Source organism: Marmota flaviventris, chromosome 18, assembly GCF_047511675.1.
Source record: "Marmota flaviventris isolate mMarFla1 chromosome 18, mMarFla1.hap1, whole genome shotgun sequence".
NCBI lineage: Eukaryota > Metazoa > Chordata > Mammalia > Rodentia > Sciuridae > Marmota > Marmota flaviventris.
The window spans coordinates 49,033,605-49,055,192 of record NC_092515.1 but is presented as its reverse complement, the minus strand read 5'-3'; positions in this window follow the sequence as shown (position 1 = coordinate 49,055,192).

The window sequence follows — 21,588 nt, the reverse complement described above, 5'->3', positions numbered from 1 at the left end:
CAGATCTTGGTTACTTTCCCTCTGGTGGCACAATGTGGAGGAGTACTTAGATGGTTTGGTAGAATTAGAACTCAGTCCTTGGAGCCTATAGCCCACCTGGTGGATTTTGATGGAGCCACAAAGCTTCACCCCTGTGATAGGGCACATTTTCTACTTCCACCAATGACAGAAACAGCATATTGAGCGTGGACATATCACAACATCCTCCTAAATTGCCCTTCTTGACCTACTCTCTACCCTCTGTCTTTTCCTAGTCTATTCTGCATCCTAGAAGACCAACCTCTGCAGACCCACCTTTCCTCCAGCTCCCATTGGGGTTTGACCAATGGGAAGGCCCAGAAGGAGGCTGGAGGTCAGGGTACTGGCTGCTCTGGCTCAGTTCCTGCCTTCTCATGGTTTTGGCATCCCTCCACCTATGGCCACAGATCCTGACGGGACCACCCTCTCCCTCAGCCACAGTGCTCACCAGGTCCCGGAAAAATGATTCCTCCTCATTAGTCTCCTGAAGTGCTTTGTCCTCCCTTGTCAGTGCCCTTCACCTTTTCATCTCTACAAATGGTCCCATTATTAACCTTTTTTCATTGAATGAACACATTGAGTGTGCTGGGTTTTTCCTGCCAGGACCCTGCTTAGAATAGGGGCCAGATAACAATAATCTACATTAACTGCCTTGTGGGCCAAGATACTACCATTTGAATTGGGGCCGGGTGAAAATAAGATAGGAGATATGGGGGAACCAGCTGCAGTTACCAAGATCTTCCAGATGCATGAGAGTCTCCTGCCAGGGCCTCCTTTGGGTCCTCCCATTCAGATTAAATGAGTCCCCCGTAAAACTACAGGGCTCCATTTCCACTACCACCCATTGATTTAGTCTGTAGAATCAGGCCTGTCCCCACTTCCATCTCTCTAAATTGGCCATATGATCCTGTTCTCTTGCACGCCTGCTAAAAATAATGTGTTGCTACCTGCAGTATCCAAACTCTACCATCTCCTGGTAAGCTGTCTTAAATGCTAAAACAAACACAAACTGAACTGGTTTCCCCATCTGTTTCTTTAACAAATGGGAGCTTAAGCCCATAGGGAAACTGCGTGGGTCAGGAAAACATCAAATGAACACTTCTGAATAAAAACAAATGTTCCTGAAGATCTCAAGATATTTCAAACACTGTATTCCACTGGCCAGGCCGACTCCCCTCCAATGCCTGCACAAGATCCTGATGACAGCATTATTTGCTTGAATTGGATTTGTTTCTGTGCACAGAAACAACACACAAGGAACCTGGAATAGGAAACAGCTTCTGGGTCCTCACAAGTCTTTCCAGGACTCTGACTGAGACCAGACAAAAATGAAGCAAGAGTTGGGAACCGCGTGGAGGGAGCAAAGGGACTCATTCTTTGGAATGCACAACGCTGTTCTTCTTTCACTGTTAAAAATACCAAGGGCAAAGTGCAGCAGCTTGAATTCTGAAATAAAACCTTGCCAGGCAGAGCAGGAAGAGGGGGAGAAGACCCTTCCAGGACCCCTATATCCCAGCCAGCAGCTTCTTCGCCCAGCCTGGAACGGACTATGTACACCTCAGCTTTGCTTGTCTCTATTTTGTACATCACTAGGGCCTAAGGAAGTACTGGTCACATAGTAGACACTTAGCAAACATTTCTTAGTTGATTGAATTAATGAATTTGTGAATCTGTGCTTATGTCCGAGATGAATCAGTGAATAGAAGAATCAAAATGGAGAGCGCCATCTCTTTAAGCTGATAAATACTTTCTTTCAGAATGAGGGCCTATGTGGGAAATTCTCACCACTGGGACCCTCTATGTGACGAGGTCACCAGTCCATTTTCAGGTATTCACTGACTGATTCTTGAAGCTCCCCATCCTGTCTCTGTCTCCCTCTCTCTGATTCTAAAGTCTGTTTTCTATTATTGTTATTTCCTAAGCTTTGTTATTGCGGAGGCCATACTATTTAACAATCAAAGAGTGACATTTTTTAGCAAAACGGGGAAAGCCGGGAATAATAATATTTATATAATTCAATACATTAATTTATTCACCAATACATTAACTTTACAATATTGGTGAACCTACTATCTTATTTAAAACTTGCTTTCAAGAAATGAAATTCTACTAAATAAATTTAATACATATCTATGTTCATTAAAGCAAAAAATACAAAAAAAAATTTGTTAAATCTCTTATCTGAATATGAAACAATACCATTTGCAGAATATTGGGGCTTTTTATATATTCATTTATTTTAATTTTTTTAGCCATATCTATTTCTAATAATAGTATGCAATGGTATTTTCCTAAAGAATGTATTTTTAATATGGATTTATTTTTTAATCCTTCTGTTTGATAAAATTGCATGCACTCTTCTTTGAAGTTGCATGTTTAAAGGTTTCTGAAGTTTTATATACAGAAAAGTATTGAAGCTGTGTTTTTATTGTTAATGAATTTGAAACCATTAGCATTCTCAATGAAATCTTACTAGAGATCATAATATTCTTAATTGAGAAAATACTTTCTCCAAAGTTACTAAGAATGTCTTATAAATTCAAAGCAAATTCTACTAGAGTACATTCCAATTCTCTTTCACATTAAAATATGTAAATACTTCAGCTCAAATATTTTCTCAAATACTCTCTTTTTACTTCCTAAATACTTATCTTTGGCAATACATTTTCAGGGGAAAATTCTTCAAGTGACTTGTCTCTATGATCCCAAATCCTGTGTCTTTCAGTTTCATTCCAACCAGCAAGAATATAACTTTATCCAAATAAAAATGAAAATACCAATCAAAATATTTATTCCAGTAGTCAAGATTTTCCAAAAGCAATTATAATTTTGAGAATTAAATTTTGCTGATTTTTTGAGCTCCAGACAATTTTTTTTTGTTTTTGTTTATGTTATAGGAATAAATTTTATTGTTTTTCTATGTTTTATTTTCAATAATTGCAGTTGGCTAAACACTAAAGTTCTTTTTACACTTTTCTTTGGAGATTTTGATTAAAGATATTCAAATGATGTGGAATAAAGTACCACCAAAATGTCAAATCTGTTTACAAAAGAAGTTCAATGCCATTGTGAGACATGTAGGGTGATTTAAAAAGTAATTCTTCAAAGGTGCAAAATCTTTTAAAACCCATTGACGATAAGCAGATGAGAGAAGAATGCAGAATGCCACATTTTTTTAATATATATATTCAACATCAACTTGATCACAAAAATTTTGTGGTTTTACTACTTTAACAGGATATATAAAAATATTTGTAAATTTAAACCACTACAGTTTATATTTTAATTGATCTAATAATGCAGTTTAATGGGAGGAATTTAGGAATTATGTGAACTCCAAAACAAAACTCCAAACTTATTTCTGCCCTAGACCTTTCTCAATTTCGTAATGATATTGTTTTTACCATTCAGCCAAGCAATGCTTCACCAAAATTTGAATGTGCATTATCAGCACAAACACTAATAATTTTATCTTCAATGTTAAGCTAAAACATGCACTTAAAAATGAATATTATACTAGTAAAATAATAGGGTCAGGCATTTCAACTTTGGAAGAAACTTTTGAAAACTTTACTTCAAGTTTTTAAATCGGAAGTTAAAAAATAAACCATTTATTTGAATTAGCTGGTGTTCTTTGTGAAACCTATAATAGCATTGACAAAATAACTATTCTTTGAACTGTTTGCAGTATTTCTCTTGATAAAAGTGCCAACATATGAACTATAAACACTTTCTGCTTTGCACATGTATAAAAATAATGGAATTTAGAAAAAAAATGAATGAAATTCAGGAAAAAAATTGAGTTATTTGATACAAGTGAAAAATCAGCCTCTTTAGAGGGATATCTGCAGGATTTATATGAATTCATCATCTACGGGAGAGTCTTCTTAACAAAATTACTGTTTTCTTTTATATTTTTGTCTTCTGGTGCTGGGGATTGAACCCTGGGCCTTGTTCGTGCTAAGCACACACTCTACCACTAAGCTTTAGCCCGCCCTGACTTTTCAGAGTAGATGCCGACGTTTGTTAGCAATGTTTTTCTTGTATTTCTTTATGCAGTCATTTGCCACAGTAGGTAGGTAGCACTGATAAACATTTCGAGAGAGTTACATGTTGACTTAAGTGGGGAAAATTCAGTAATTATTCCTTAACTGTGAGTTTTTAGTTTTTGGATCTCATTGTTGCCCAAAGGTTTTATTTTGAAATCAAAATGTTAGCAGATAGTAAAATAAATCATTGTGGACTTAAATTGTTTAAGTGACAAAGCTGGTATTGCAAAGGCATTTGGACCAGTCTGCATTCAGTGGCAGGGCAGACCAGCCTAGGTGTCCTATATGACACATATTCCCGTGCTCAAGTATCCTAGTTTTCCTACAGTTCCCTTGGGCCCTGCCTGCGATGTCTTCATGGCATATTGTAGCTCCTGGGCCCCAGTACTGGCCCTTGCACAGGTAGACAGGAGGGGTAGTGGCAGCAGCCACCTGTCACCCGAGGATTTCATTCACCCTATGAGCCTCTGTGCCTCATCAGCAAGCACCCTGCATTCTGCCCCCGAGACAGTCAAGGGTGTCACTTTCCTTGCTTATGGAGCTATGTGACAGGAGGGAGAGCCACCATCCCTGGCAGACTTCACCATTAGTTAAAAGGAGAACTCTGTTCACTGAACCCAGCTCCGTGAGACCTCAGCAGAAGCTTACAGAACAAAACAGAGGTCTGCCGGCCCCTTCTGGCATATTTAAATGTAAGTAATGAAACTTTCTTAAAAATAATAATTAAAATAAGACCAAGGACAGATACTAAGCTGGTGACGATACTGAGACAAAAGGTATATCCCAGGACTCCCTTGGGCAAACTGGGACAGGCTGACACCCTGTGTATTTGGAGTCTTGGGTTCTCTTTTTCATGCAAGCAAATTTCCTAACGTTCTTATTGTTTTTCATGTGTTTTTCTCTGTGCCCATCCCTAGGACTCCTAGCTCTTTCACAAAATAGATGAGAGCACAAACATATGACAGGGTGTGGATATGAACGGAATGTAAATCTCATCATGATCCTGGGTCACAGACCCCACTCCAGGTGAAATCCAAACTCCTTCATTTGCAAAAGGACGTGTGGCCTGCTCCGAACCTGCCCCCCATCTACCCTTCCTTCTTTATGAAGGAGATGAACTTAAAGATGGAAACCACCTTCTAAGGATGCTGATTCAGAAAACTAAAGAAATCCTGGGTAGCTGATGCCTGGAGAGCCACCATAACAATTAACTTCCCACCTCCAGACCCGCTAGAATGCAATTCGTGATTTCCACAAACACCTGTTTGCAAAGTTACCACTTTTTTCACTGTGCCTTGACCCCAAACCCTGTTTTGAGTCTCAAAACGCATCCCCTCTCATCCTCTGGGCATGCTGTTCCTTGGCTGAGATACCTTTCCCAGCCTTGACAGACAGCCGTTTCTGCCTGTCTGCCAGAAACAAGCCAGGCCATCACCTCCTGAAGCAACGCACCCGCAGAGCATCTCATGCTGGTCCCCAGTGACCTGCCTGACTTCCTCAGCCTGTGATCCACCTGCAGGAGGAAACAGAATGTCTGCCCTCTCTTTGCTATCAAGTGCCACCATGTACACCTAATACGAAATGGATGAATGAGTGTGTGCGTGCGTAAGTGGATGTGGAAATTCACCCAAGAGGTGAGGTCTCCCAGTGGGCTTAGCGAGGACACCTGGTTGGCCTCTGCAGGTGGAAGGCAGGAAATGGGAGCTACATATTCTAAGTTTGTAGGATCAGGCCCATCATCCTATTATTCCTCTTCAGGGACCTGAGGGGACCAGAGGACATGCCTATTAGTAACCCCAGTTTATAGCTGGGCAAATGGAGGTACAGAGGTTAAAAGCCGCAGGTCAGCCCAGGATTGGTGATCAGCCTGTGATTGGCAATCAAGGCAGTCCCCATGCACCTGATGTGTGTTCTGTCTGAGCGCCACTGCATTCAAAGACTCCTCCCTTCCATCTTTCTTTCTCTTTTTCAGTAGAATCCAAAAAATCCTCTCTCCAGATTAAGTCATCCTGGCTTCAAATATCTAAAGCAGCTATTTTTTTTCCCTTCAGCATTTGAAATGTTTTTAAGGGTTTATTTCAAACACCCTTTTCTTTGAACTGATTGTTCAGAACTTTCATTCCACTTTGTCAGTGTTTTTTGTAGTTGGCTCTGATTTCTAAAAGGTTTTTATTTCTTCTCTATTAGTGGCCACCACCTGCTTACTGTTTGGATGGATTTTGCTTTATTTTCTTTGCTTTCATCTATTGAAATGGGTGAGAGGGACCTTAGGTAATGAAACTTGTTTCCAGTTTTCCCCCTAACCTCCCCTATTTTTAACTCTCCTGTGGCTGCTGAGGATAAGAAAAAGGATGAGAAATTCTCAGGGTGTTGATAAGTCCATGGGAGTCACTCTGCTTTTCTCCCCAGGCATGCCAAAGGCCCAGCAGACAGAGGAGAATGGACATGTCCTTACAGGTTGGGGGTGCTGTGGTGGTCTCCACATGGCAGGGCTCTGTGGCCTCTTAAATTCCCTTCCTGGCTGGGACTGAAAAGAAGATGCCTTTCTCCAAATCTTAAGGTACCCCAGAGGCTCTATCATGGGGACACAGGTATTAATGGCCATTGCTTGGTCTCGGCCTTGATGGACACTAACTTGTTCCATTTTTGGCTCATCTGCACACACTGGCCCTTATGGGATCAGCCTTATGTATAAATATATAAATATTTTACTAGCTCATCCTGCCCTCAGGGTATCAAGTTTAATGAACTAAACATCCTCCATTAATCATCCAGCAGAATGTTATTTACTTCAAGTGAGAGGGTAAGTGGCCAGCTGCAAGGACAAGTTAAGGACTCTCTGCAACTCTTCCCTGTGCCATGTCTCTCAAAATCTTGCAGAACCAACTCTGAAATCCAGAACTTGTTCCAGCCTTGCAAACCCTGTCTTTTCCTCTCTCCTACCAAAATACCAGGGTACCCACTTCTCAGTCATTTTTTGCTACCTATGAAATAAGGCATATCCCCCACACCTGGCCAGCCCCAGAAGTGCAGGGCTGTGGGAGGTTTCAGCTGAGGGAGGAAGAAAAAGGTCTGAAGCCTATTTCCCATGATGGCCCCGTGGCCAATCAATCAAGTCCATTGCAAGAATGTTTGAGCGACTTGAGAAATGGAGCTAGAGTGGGCACAACATCAGAGGCCTTTGACATCCCTGAATATCCTCTGTAAATAATATCTATCACTCAGCTTAGAGCTATGAGAGCCACTCAGGGCAAGTGTACACAAGCAGAGAAATGAAGGAAAGGGAAGGGAAGAGGGGAGAAATGGAGACCAGTGCTAGAGGGCAGGAGGTGACTTGGGGGTGGGGGACTTTACATAGCAGTGACCACGTGGAGCAGGGCATCTCATTCTCTGACACCCCTGCTCCTATGCCTATAGCCACAGGCAAAATGCAAGGCTTGGATGCTGACATCTTGCTTGCTTCTCAGTGAGGACAGTGATGTCTGAAACATCCTGATACCACTGAAATCTAAGAGGACTGTGGGGAAGCTTAGAAAACATTGCTATAGCACATGAGGGCCTTCTGCCCTTTGTCTCCCCTCTTTTGCAGGGCTAACCTGGCTCCCACCCATTCCCCACTGAAGGGGGCCCAGCCCCTGCCTCAGTGATTCAGGTTTTCCTGAGCATCTCATATTTGGTCAGAGGTCTTGGGATGCCTCTCCCAGGCTGTGCAGGGCTTCAGCCCCACACTAATTAGTAATGCAATCCCGCAAAGAGTGAAGCCGCCTGCCACCTCCCCTCACTCATAGTGATTTATGTTCAATTTGTACAAATGGAGAAAATGAGATTTCAAATTTCAATGCCATTTCTGCAATGAGGTGATTAAAAGAGAGAGAGGTATCGCCTTCCACTGTATAGAATATTGATCCCAGTGCTATTTTCCTTTGCAATAACCATTAGCTCAGTATTATTTGCAAACCTCTAATGTGAACCTGGAGATGTAATTTACATTTGTGCCTCACTTATTTGCTTTAACAAAACAACACAAAAGCTTTGGGTCTTTCAATCTATCCATATTGTCAATAAAATTAGCAGCTTGAAGGGAAAAATTATATTCAAAACCATAACTTCCCATTAACTACTGCAAGACACAACTCAATGTTGCAAAAGAGAGAGCTTCAGTGGTTAAGCCCCTTCTTATTCTTTTCTTCTTCCTGCCCCACCCCCCACCCCTCCCTCCTCCATGGGGTTAAGATTCAACGAGAAAATTTTAAAGTGAAGCATCCACTGCATTTCCAAATGGAGATCGGCTAGAGGGGGCTGGGGGCTGATCTAGTAGTATGTGGAAGGCCTGATCCCCGGAAGGAAGGGTGTCCCCCAGTGCCAAGTGCTGGCACACGCCTGGCCCTGAGGTCCAGGCCACACTGCCAGGACAAATGCATACACAGAGCCACGTGCAGGGCTGGGTACTGACCCTCCAAGAGCCTTCCCCAAGAATGGGGGAAGCCAGGGCAGGGACTGGAGGGGGTGAATGAAAAGGCGAGGAGGAGGAGGAGGAGGAGGAGGAGGTAATCAAGAAATAAAAGCACAGGGCTGTGTTCATGCAATTCAAGTGGCAGTTCGTCAGCCTCTGACTCTTAACAAATAGGCCACGCAGCTCCGCTTTCTCATTTCTTGTCTCTGCAAATCCGTCAGCTGCCTACCACTGCCTACCAGACCCTGGAAGACGAGAACAAGAAAAGGGAGAAGGGGGGGCCCGAGCTAATGACCCATAATTGCCATGATAGTGGGAGAGGGGCCAGGCAGCTGTTTTACATTCCTGGTATGTATAGTATGCAAATATCGACAAAGGCTCGACACAGTTTCGCTATTGTGGATCCGGAGGGTAACCAAATTAGCCTTTGGCAGCCATGGTAATTGGGAGGTGCTGTTCCCATTAGGAGTCCTGCAAATTATGAAGAAAAATGGACCGAGGGCTTTGTCACAAATAATAATACCAAGAAGAAAAGAGCAGGCGGCTGTCTTTTCTTTTCTCCCCCAACTCCCCACCCTCTGCCTTTATTTTTTTTTTTAATTTCTGCATTGTGGTGTTAATACCTCGCCATTTAGTAATAAGAAAACAGTCTGAAATCCCTGCTAGACGGTGCATGGACTTGGTGGCAAGAATGTCCAGTTTGCAGGGGTGCAGGGTGAGGAGATCCTTTTCTATGTCAGAGCCCTGCGTCTGCAGGTAAGAAAGGTGCAGCTGTCCTGCACCCTGAACTGGAGCCCAGAGCCCTGGGTGATGAGAGAAGCTTGGGAACTCCTATCTGGAGATCCTGCTCTTTCCAAGGAGTATCCTCTGCTACTCCGGTGAACATCTCCTGGGAGATGGCTGGGCTTTGTCTTTTGTCTCTAACACAGTCTAAAGTTCTGGGTGACTGTCATCTCTTCACAATTCAGACACCAGCTTGAAAACCTCCAGTCATGATGCATTAAGCCCCAAACTCAAGCAGAAAAGGTTTGGAGACTTTCGCCCTCGGCATTCTCTTGAGATGGCCTAATTCCATGTCCCAGGGAACTAGGTGCCTGGTGACCAGATGGGCCACTGGATATCAGATGACACTGGGATGAGCTTAGCCCTTTGTGTGGCACGGGTGAGTGAAGGGAAATGGTCAGCTCAGGGCCAAGTGTACCCCAGATGAAGGCCACAGTGTCACAGGGGGTGACATATAATGGTGTTTCAAAAGCTACAATGTGTACACACAGGAGGAATAAGGGGCCTATAGTTTCAAAAGCAGTCTCTCCTTTAAAACAATCAACTTCCAATTTCCCTTGTTTTAGCATCTGTTCATTCTGTCAGAGGAATACCTTCAATGAAAAAGGGCCTCTCTGGAAATTCAATGTCTTTCATTTATGTACCTCCAGTTATATGGAAACATGCATTGCTTTACATTTTATTTTGACTTTATATTTCATAAAAAAATGTACAATGTGAAAACAGAAAAAGGAATAGGAACCTTCCACTTGGATAACTGGAAAGATATAGCCATATATTATATATATACACACACACACACACACACACACACACACATACACACATGCCTTTAAAACCATACAGTATTTCCCATAAGGAACAACAAAAAAAAAAATGGAATTTTCATAAGGTTTGAAGTATCCTCAGAGACACAGCTACAAAAGGATCCCACCAACTTTGTCCTCCAAAGAGTACAGAAAGAACGGATGGCTAGTTGCATACATTTGGAAAGTTTACAAAAAACATGAGGATGAATAAAAATAAATCAGGTCATAGCAAAGTCAAGTGGAGGGTTGAAAGATGGGTGGGAGGGAAGGACAAGTTGCTTGCACAACAGTCCCTGAAGATGGGACCATGGGTTCTCAGGATGGAGCGAGGAGGGAAGGAGCCAACCAAGATCATCTTTCTTTGTCCTTCTGTAACATCCAAACCCCATTTCTGTAAAGGGGAGTAGCCACCATTGCCTGCTAGTTTTAAAGAACATGCAAGTGTTAGGGACAATCCTGGTTTCAAGTATGTGAAGAAAAAAACACTCATGCAGGGGAGAAAAACAAAACAGCAGCAACAAAAATTCTATGGTAGGTAGAGAGACTTTTTTTTTTTTTTTAAATGAATTCATTGATGAAATGCCCTTCTGCTTTGTGACCGTGCTTAGATGTCTGTCCTAGGTCTGCTCCAGGACGTGGCCAAGGAGCTCTGCAGGTCCAGGCTCTTGGTCGCCTCCCCAGTCCCATTTCTTTCTTCCCTCCTCAGAGCTCCAATTATAAGAAATGTCTTCTCATGTCTGGAATCTAACAAGCTTTCCCTCCTCTCTCTTTCTTTCACACAAACCACTTCATGGGATGCTCCTGCACTGCCCCAAGCACCGGTGTGGATGCATGAGCGTGCGCATGCGCCTCTCCAGACTGGCTCCTCTTTATTCTCTCTCAGGTCTCTGCTTAGATGCTACTTCCTGCCAGCAGCCTTCCATCCTTTTCTGACCCCGTGTGTGGGGAAGGACCCTCCTACCCACTCTCAAAGTGCCCAGTGCCACAACTTCTTACAGAGTTCTCGGCTGCCCCATCACTTTTCCAAGACCCTGAGCACTATGAACGCAGGAACCGCCCCTCTTCTGTTCACCATCTGGTCTCGCATTCCTACCGCAGTGCCTGGCACATGGCTGCTGAGCCATGAGCATGCCTTGAATGAATGCCATCTGGTTATAAGAACTTGAGTTGTTGGTCTGCCGTGTAACTTGATAACACTGTCTTGGCATTGGAGAATTCTGCTTGCCAGGAAAGCCTACCAATTCCATAATTCTGGCGATTCCACAATATAAAGGTAGATTGGTGTGTATTCCAAAATCCAAATTCATAAGATTCTTTTACTTTATGGATTTTGTGATGCAATTTTCCTTCTAGTCCAGAACCTTCCTTATCTCCTGCTGTATCTGAAAGTCTCCCTTCCCTGTCCTCCCACCCCACAGGGATGGAATTTGTTTCTAATCTTCAAATATTGCAAAGAATCCATCCTTTGACATGCTGATCTGCCAGAACCCAGGCTTTGCTAAACCACAACTCAGAACAAGACCACTTTGACTCTTGCAAGAAATTCACAGACACTGAGGCAAATTCCTTCCACTGTGAGCTCCATTCAATTCAAGCTACCGAGTATTTGTATCTTAGATACATACATTTAAGGGCCTAAAACCTGCTTGAAAAAAAAACATAAGGCTTATAAAATGACATCAATAGCAGAAATGAAATGATGGGAAATGGTACTAGAGATTGGTGTTTGGTAGAAGAATAGCATTCCTTGAGCTGAAATAGCTTGTTATTTAGAAATAGCAAGGGTCTGACCTTGAGGAAATGGGAAGAGACTGAATAGGGACATGGGCTAGATAGAGTAGAGGATTCTTGAGTTGAGGTTTATAAAAAAATAAGTTTGGAAAGAAGCATATTGGCAAGATCCTTGACTATCAAATGAAGAATTAAGTTAATGGTGGATAATTTGGGTGGGGCACAGTCACTCAAATATTGTTTGGATCAATCACAGGAGGATTTTTATGAATGTCATGCCTCTCTGTTTCCACATGATTGTTTAGTTTTCTCCCAGTTAACTCTGGACAGGCCATATGACTTGCTGAGGCTAATGAGTCATTAGCCAATGTGATGCATGCACTAATTTGAGAAGTCCTCATTCACTGGAGTTTAGCTGCTCTGGATACTTGCTGGGGCCCTGTGCCACCATGTAAACAAAGCCTAGGCCAGCCTCCTTGAAGATGAGAATCCACATGGAGCAAAGTATAGCTGCCCTAGCTGACCCACATGGAGCCGCAGACATATAAGTTAGCCCATCAGAAATGCACCGTCCCAGCTAAGCCCAGCCCCAATGTCCACCTACATAATACCAAGCAAATACATCATTTTTGTTTCACACTTCTAAGTGGGGAGTGATTTGTTCCTTAGCAATAATAATCCTCTGGCCTTCCTTACCCCTACTCCAACCAGTACTGGTGCACCTTGCAGGGTGATTCATTGTAGAGAAGACTAGACCATGCTGGAGATACCATGCTGGAGAGACCCTGGAGATAACAGAGAAGGTATAGATATTGACACAGATGGATTCAGGTAAAGCCATTGTCTGCCTCCTGCTATCCCATCAATGCAAGAGGCATTGGACTGGGGTGATATTTTAACTCTACTGAGAGGAAAGTTCACTGACTAACTTGATCAGTGAACAATTCAGGTGGTTGACTATATTTTAGAGATACATAGGATGCCCAGAAAATAAACCTGTATGATAGAAGGTACAAAACCTAGCAAAAGTGGCCTGTTGGTCTAGACATCATCTTTGTTTTTATTTTCATCACCTTGTCGCTACTGAACTTGACATCCAATGTATGCTCAGCTGTGAGAATGCCAAGCCAGAGCAGTGACTAAGAGCTTCTGTTCCAGAATCAAATGCCAGCTTAACCACGTACTCGCTGATGGCCCTGGGCCACTTACTGAATCTCAGTTTTCTCATCTATAAAATGGAAATAGCAATAGCTCCCCTTTCATATGGCTGCTGTGATGATTAAATAAAATCATACAAAATGTTTAGCATAGTATCCAGCATAGATCAAACTATTATTTTAATAGTCATCATCATCATCATTTTTATTTTAAATAGTTTTTGAATCTTTCACATTTGCTCAAGTTTCCAAGTAACTCATTTGTATTATCGAGAAAGGTTTCAGCATTTGAATATAAATACTTTCTCTGATACCTAAAATATATTAATTAGGGGAAATGACTTCTTGATCCCAGCATTTAAATCAGTGAGTAAGAAAAGACAGTTCTGTACTTTCCTGATGTTTGGGATTCTAATGTATTCCTGATGAAAATCTATATGCACATTTGACTATATCTGATCTTTATTTCCATCCCATCTGGCTAGCAAGTTCTCATTAAGATATGATTTAAGAACTGAAAGTTCATTAAAAAGATCATTTTATGACAAAGTGAGATGAGCGACGTAGAAATGATTCCATATCTTCTCTAGATATCCCATTTAGGGCTTTTTTTTCCAACTGAATCCAGCATAATTTATAAAAGTACTGAGATTTGCCTTTCAAAGGTCTGGAATAATTCAGCAATTAACATTACACACCCTTGTTACCGGATGTTCTCCATCCAAACTGCAACAAATATAACTGCTAGAAATTTTCTTCCACAACTTTCTTACTTCAAGCAGCATTATCTTGGAAATCTTTCTTTTAAATTCAGTTGTAAGGGAAAACATTCACCATGATTTCCAGTTTCAAAATAGTCTTCCTTGAATCTTTGAAAGAATAGAATTACGAGGACAAAAGCCGTTAACATCATTTTATAAAAAGGATCAGAGTTCTGACTCAGAATGCTTAAAATAATTTTTTTTTCAATGGAATAAAACAAAGCTCACAGTAATTACAACCGTATTAGCATTCTTTCAAGAGCGGGGAAATCAGTCACTGAAACCTTATGTTCTATAGTGTCAAAATTTGTCTGAACTGCACTTCAATAAAATCACAAAATGATAACGGTATCTCCATTCACACTATTTAAGGATGAAAAACATATTAACTGGAAAAACATGAGATGCACCATCAATATAATTGTTATAAATTTCTGTTGTAGAACCAGTTCCCACAAAATACCACTGTAGTTATTCAAACACTGATGGAAAGTACCTTAAAGCCTCTGCATTTCACACCTTAAAGTTACCTTAATGGAAATCCTATCAGCAGGCTTGCCCACAATTTTATCAAGAATACTCTGCAGTTCACAATGGAGGAATAACATCTGTCCCTTCCTCTATTGAGAATCCAGTGTAAGAATTGTCATGTTAATTCTGGTACTTCCACTAACATATTTTCTAAAAGCAGGAAGCTTTTTGTATGTATATATTTTTTACACCGCAGATTTATGAAGTTTTGCCCAATTCCTGCTGTAAAACTTTTTAAGTATAGAAAACAATGTTCTCATTGTTCACACCAGTGAAAATTTTATTTTCATTTAAGCAATGTGGAAATTAGCTTCCAAAATTAGAACTAAATTGGTATGTTACATAATTCCATATTTCATGTACACAAACTCCACTTAACAAATCACCTTCTGTTAAAAAGAGACAAAAATTTTAAAAAATCACCTCTGGGTGATAGCTGATATTTCTTTTAATGAATATATAAGGTCAGATTTCTCACTGCAACATATTTAGTTTGTTACTCTGTTGAGTGTAGTTTTTACATGTGGTTATCATGTTCCTATAAAGTGAATATACTTTGGGCAAAAAAAAATCTCATTAAAATATTCTTGTTTATCCTGTTTTTTAATGTTAATGGGATTTCTATCAGTCAGAATAATGCTAAGCTCTGCTGTGGTAACAAATAAACCCCTTAGTCTCAATAACTTGACATGTCAAGTCTTTGCAATATCTAATATATCCAGTAGTCCCTGGCCTTGAAGCTAGGTCATGTGGAATGAAATTTTTTTATCAGGAGAAGAGAGATGGAAAAGGCACCTGGATTTTATATATTTCAGTCTGGAAATCATCCATGTCACTTTCTCTTTACCAGTCTATTGACTAGAAATAATTACAAGGCTCTGACTCAACTGCAGGGTACCTTAAAAATGTAAGAGAACACATGGAGAGTCCCAGCTATATAATGCAGACACTAAGACAAAAAATTAATAATTAAGTGATTTTAAATATGCTTGTTTTCAAACTATAGGCCAGTGACTGGTGCCAAAGCATTCTGAAACACACAGCACCCTTACCACTTCAGATCAGAGTCACTTTTCATTGTGTGCACTGTTACAAGGGTAGCAGTGAATCTAATTAATAGGAATGTGTGCTTCTAGATGGTAGAATGGACTAGAAGGAAATGTGTTTGATCTAACTCAGTGGTTATCAACTGGAAATAAAATTGCATTTGGCGATGTCTAGAGACATTTTTTATTGTCACAGCTGGAGGTGAGGGGAGTGGGTTTGCTACAGGCATCTAATAGGTTAAGGTCAGGGATGCTGCAAACATCCTAGAATGCATAAAACAGTCCCCCACAATCATGAATTATCTAACCCAAATTGTCATGGTGTTGGGACTGAGAAACTCTTGTATACCCGATGGTCCAGCAAATACCAATTGCCCACTGTGCTCATTGGGGGTTTTTGAACAAGGCAGCTACAGACAAAAGATTGTTTTCAGCACTTCAACTTATTTGGCTTCTTTGTTGATGGTTCCCACATTTGTATATCTACCCAACTATCAGTTATATTTATCTGGGTTCCAACTAGCTGCTTACACAAAACCTGTTAAAATGAATTTCATTGCTATCTTCTGCTTCTGACACCAATCTTCTTCCCACCTTATCTAATGTCAGAACTTCTTCCCATTCAGTCACCCAAGGACATAAGAACCTACTCTGAACCCCACCTCCAATCCTACATGCCACTCAATTCTGGATATTTTGAGTTTCAAAAAGACCCTGGAATCTGATACCTCTCTCCATCTCCCTGTGCTGCTATAACCATAGCTCACACAAAATAATAATATGTGTGCTGTTATTCCTCTAGTTGCCTACCCCAACATCAGTCCTTTTCCACTGTGGACCAGATTCTGTATTGCCCCAGAAGAGCTCTGTGGTGCAGCAAGTCAAGCAAAACATCTGGAATCAGATAATACCTAAATTTGAGACCCAGGTTTTCTTCCATAGCATGTGGCATGTACCTTAACCTCTCAAAGCCACAAATGTAAAATGGGATTCAAAGTCTCTTCTTTATGAAACGGTTGTGAGGATTAAATGATATTATATAGAGAGATTCCCCAGCACAATTTCTGGTGCTCAATATGTTCCACCAATATTTTTTTTTCACTGTATCACTTTAAAAGTGACCTTTATCTTAAACTATTTCAGAATGTAAGAATTAAGCTTTCTTGCTAAATGCCTGTTATGATTTAGGCATTAGGTGTCCCCCTAAAATCTTATGTGTGAAATAATGCAAGAAAGCTGAGAGATGAAATGATAGGGTTATGGGAGTCTTAACGTAATCAGTGTGTTAATCCCACATAGTGATTAGCCAGTTGGTGACTGCAGGCAGGTAGGGTGTGACTGGAGGAGGAGGTGGGTCACAGGGGCATGTGCTTGGGGTTTATACATTTTGTCTGTGGTGAGGGGAGAGGTCTCTCTGTTTCTGTTTCTTGCTGGCCATATCCTGAACTGCTTTCCTCCATCTCACTGTCTCACTATAATGTCCTGCCTCACTTTGGGCCCTGAGGAATGGAGTCCAGCCATCTGGGGACTGAGACCTCTGAAACTGTGAGCCCCAAATAAACTTTCCTCCTATTAAATTGTTCTCATCAGGTCTTTTGGTCAGAGCAGTGAAAAAGCAAACTAAAACAATGCCTTACACCTTCTATATTCTGCTTCTAGACAACTCTAGGGAGACTGTACATTCCATTTGGTTACCAACCACAGAAGTATTGCTTCTCATTGCATCCACTATGCCCAGACAACCTAGGTGAGTAATAAATGCACATTAAATAGGAAAATGATATAATCAAAAATTAAATATATACATAATAAATAAACATAAAAGAAACAAATATGTCTATGTTTAAAGTCAGAAGTATTTTTCCATTTTTTTTTAAGGACTTCTTATTCTTCATACATTCTTCTAACCATTTTTACTTCTCTGCCTGGAACTAATCCCTCCCCTCTGCTCTAACTTTCAGGCTTTCTTGAATTCCCTATTGTTTTACAGATGTTCGTCTAGTCAGTTTCTAATAGACTGTAAATTTCTTTCTATCAGGATCCTATCAGGTTCGCTGTTATCGATGTTGCCCCTACCCCCCAAACACACACATCTATGCAGACAGACTCAGGCACAGCAAGTGGAGTGACAGATTTTTCTCATTACTTTTTTTCCAGAAACTTCCATGGCTATATGCTCATTCCATTTGCACACACAATCTTCTAAGTTCTATTATACAATATAATGAGGGAAAGATTTACGTCACAGAAAAATAGCATTCCCACTTCCAAGATGATGAGAGGAAATAAAAAATTCATAAACCAAAGGAGTGAGAGGTTCTAAACTCGGTGTAGCTGGATTGGGTCAGAATGAGCAGCTGTCTCTGGGAGGGTTGGCAATTTAATCAGGATGGGATGGCCCAGGGTCCCTTGGATGAACAGGCTCATGGGATCCTCTGCCTTGGTCATATAGCACACCAGCCCTGACTTGTTAGGGTCCACCAAGTTCCTCCCTCAGTTCTTCCACAAATTCCTAAGTATTTAAGAAGATAATGGACTCAAACACCATTGTTGCTGGATGCATGGTGGCCTCTTGAGCAGATGCATGTCCAGCTGACCCTTGCCCAGCTATGAGTTTTTCTGATCTGAGTTTATCATCTCCTATGTTATCTGAAACTCGGTTCCTAAACCTCAGAGTGACTAAAAGGGAGGATAAAAAGCCCAGCTGATGAAAGGTTGTATCAAGTGCACCCTCCATTCAAGTATCTACCTGGCTTCTGAAATTGTCTGTTTCCTGCCCATAATCCCCTATTTCTGTCTGTCTTTCTTTTTTAACCTCGGACTTGTCTCCGGGAAACCTCTAGACCTGCCACAGTACTCTCAGTCTGCACACCTTCCTCCCGGCCTCCCTTAGGTCCTCTTTCAACTAGCAGCCAAAAAGTCACTTCCTGGTAGGTGTAGTTGGCAGGCCAGCAAGTGTACTTAAACTTTGTGTCTGATCAAGTTATGTGTATTGGATCTGAAACCAGTTAGTCAATTCGTTCAGGTCCCTAAGTGGCGATTTGTGGTAATGTCTACATCAATATGAACGGAGCGGTTTGCTAGCTGGTTTACGTAAAGCAAATGGCTACAGGAAAGAGGGGCAGCCTCTGGCATTTTCTCTGCTAATGAAGATATGACTGGAAAAAAAAAAGAAAAGAGACTAGAAACAAAGAAGGGCATCCTCTCTGTGAATAGGTAGGCGAGGTCCACCTTCTAGGTAGAATCAATTTGTCTTCTCCCACTCCTAAGCCCCCCCCTCTTTTTGGTTGATGCCTACACATAGAATTTTATAAACTTACTCTGGGTCTTTTAGACACCCCCCCTCCCCCGCAATCTAGGGCCAAACTGTTTATACAAGGGAACCTGAGGTGCTGAGGCAAGCTGTGGTTGGAGACTTGTAGAAATGACTGAAACTACAAAAAAAAAAAAAAAGAAGAGGTGCTGAATGCCCCCTCTCACTATTTCTTCTTGGAGTAAACAGTTTCTGCATTTGCCCATGCAGGGGAGGAAACTGTGTTGGAATTTATTCAGTGTGTGTCTGCATATTGGCTATATCTCTTTACTACCACAGAGGACATTGTTTCTAATAATTGTGATGGATTGTTACTTATGACTGGCTGGCAGAATTCCTTTAGCATGTTAAAATATTACCTTTTATTTTCCTTGGTCTAATGCATAACCTGATATTTCAGTCAGTTTTCAAATGTAATAAACAAACCTGAAAAGCAAATATCCCACAAGAAAAGCAAGGTGCTCTGTATCCAAAGTGGGTTCCCTTTTAAATCGCTGTCCTCTGCCAGCCAAGTGAACCATTTAGCAGGCTTGTTCTTTGGCTCAGGGGCAGTCAAGCCTTCTAGGAACTGAATACAAAGGGAAGAAACGGGTGCATATAAAATACACTAAATCTATTTCAGCCAAAGCTGAAATAGAATGGCTGAAAGCCACCTTGCTCTGGTCTGCTGAGCTAGCCTGGAAATCACAGAATTCCTGGCTCAAACCTGAAAAGCATTTTCTTGGGTTTCACTTCTGTCTTCAACCACTGATAGGAGATTTGGCCTTTGGAAGTGATGAGTTTTGCACTTAAAATCCCACCTCAATGCACTGGTCCATGAGATCCCTCTGGAAATATGTTAAGGCTTAGATGGTTACAACCAACGCCCTTCCCGGAAATCAACCCAAGGACCCTGACGAGAAGCACATTTGATATGGCAAAGACAGGCTGAGGGCTTAGCAGACCAAATGCTCGATTTCCTTCCCCTCTTCAAGGCGTATTTCTGAAATAAGCAGCTTTGAATTGCAGGGTCACATGAATTTTTATTTCATTTTTGTTTCCTTGCATTTTAATTTGCATTCTTTCCCATGGTTGGTTACATCACTTTTCATCATGGTTGTGCTGTGGAAATGGAGAACACGATTTATGGAGCCTTAACATAAATATGATGCTAGACAGAAAGAGAGCGACATATTAGTTTAGAATTTGCAGACCCTCACACACGCAGCGCACATGGCTGATTTATGAAACCAAGATAGCCTGTAAATCCTAAAGTAAGGCTCTGCATCCATAAACCCCCCAAGAGCAAGACACAGAGCCCCCTCATACAGCCTCCGCGTGGAAGTCCCCAGGCCAGAAAACAAAGATACACCAAGAGCTCAGCCTTTTCTTTGTCTTAGAAACTTTTTTTTTTTTTTAAATAAGCTTCACTCCAAAGTAGGAAGATTCTCTCTTCTATTAATGAGGGTTGGGAAAGGGGACTGGTTGGTTGTTACCCTTTTTGCTCCGAAATCCAATCCCTTTTGGCCTCTATTCCACTCCCTATGCCAGGGGCCATCCTTTACAAATGGCAGTGCCCATGCCAAGTGGCTTCTGATTGGGACTGATAAATGGGAGGCACTGGCAGGAACCCAGAGGGTGGGAATGAGGGAAGCCAGGCATTTCTCCCCATTGCTCTTTCCTGTGCCTCCTGCTTGGGTGAGCCTGAAAGCTGCTTCTCCATGACTCCAGCTTCTGCTCGACAGCTCTCCTGAGAGTCTAGCTCCACCACATAGCCTGGCTTCTGAGCACTGGACCACCTCCTCCTCCTCCTCCTGTTTGTCCACATTGGAGATGGTAATAACTTCCTATCATTTCTCCTCTCTGAATTGTCCCCTCATGTTCTTACAGAGCCTCTGAAGCTAGCCCCTGTGTTAATTTCCCACATGAAGCACATGGGCTCTCATTTCCTGGCCAAGATTTGACAAAGCAGGTGGAAGCCTGGAAGCTTACCACCATCTCCAACTGATCTGATCAGTGTGCAGACTGGAAGTGAAACACAAATCTGCTTCTAGCTTTATCTACTCCTGGGCCATTCAAAGATGGTCTGACAAAGTCCCTGCAACATTTATTACACAGTACCTTTAATTTTTTCTTCCCTTGGAGAAAGATTCAGTTATAGATCTCAAGAAATACTACTTACTCCCTGGGAAACCCGGCAACTGCTTCAGAAAGTCAGGACTGAAGATTTGGAGGTGCACCAAAGGACATGGTTCGGAAAGGTGGGACCTTTAATAGTGCTGGGAAAATGGGGTAATTATAGGGATTATAAGGTGAGGTCTAGTAAAATAGACCTCACCTTATAATAACTCCTTTAGAAAACAAACAAACAAACAAACAAAAATGGAAGAGACCCAGAGCTTAAATTGCTTCTCCTACTTGAACTTCAAAATCCCAGCCTGAGGACTCTTCCAACTCCAACCCAAACACCCTGCCAACCCAGTCAAGGTCAACCTGACGTCTTGGTTGTGTAGCATTTTGCAAATGCTTCTCCGTAAACTCTGAATGTCTGTGTGGTTATGAATCTGCACAACATTAAGAACGCCATGGCTTATATTTTTCAATGCTTTGTATAAATATTGAATTGTGATTCTTTTTTTCTGTCATGCATGGTGCCTCCTAAATGTTTTGATTGCTTTTTAAAAGCAGAAATGGTGACTGTACTACCAGCGATTGCTCCATTTTGAAGGCTGTAAATGAAAGGTAAAAAACTCAAAGTGTGCAAAATAACCACCTCCGTGTTAATCCGTGTGGAGGGAGTTTGAAATAGTGTGGGCCTTTGGTAGGGAGATGTTGACTGGAGGGATGGGGGAAACTTCTGGAATGCTAGACATGTTCGGCATCATGTTATGCTTTTGGTTTCATGAGTATGCATAATGTGTTTATGTAAAATTTAACTTGTAAGCTCTGTACTCAAGA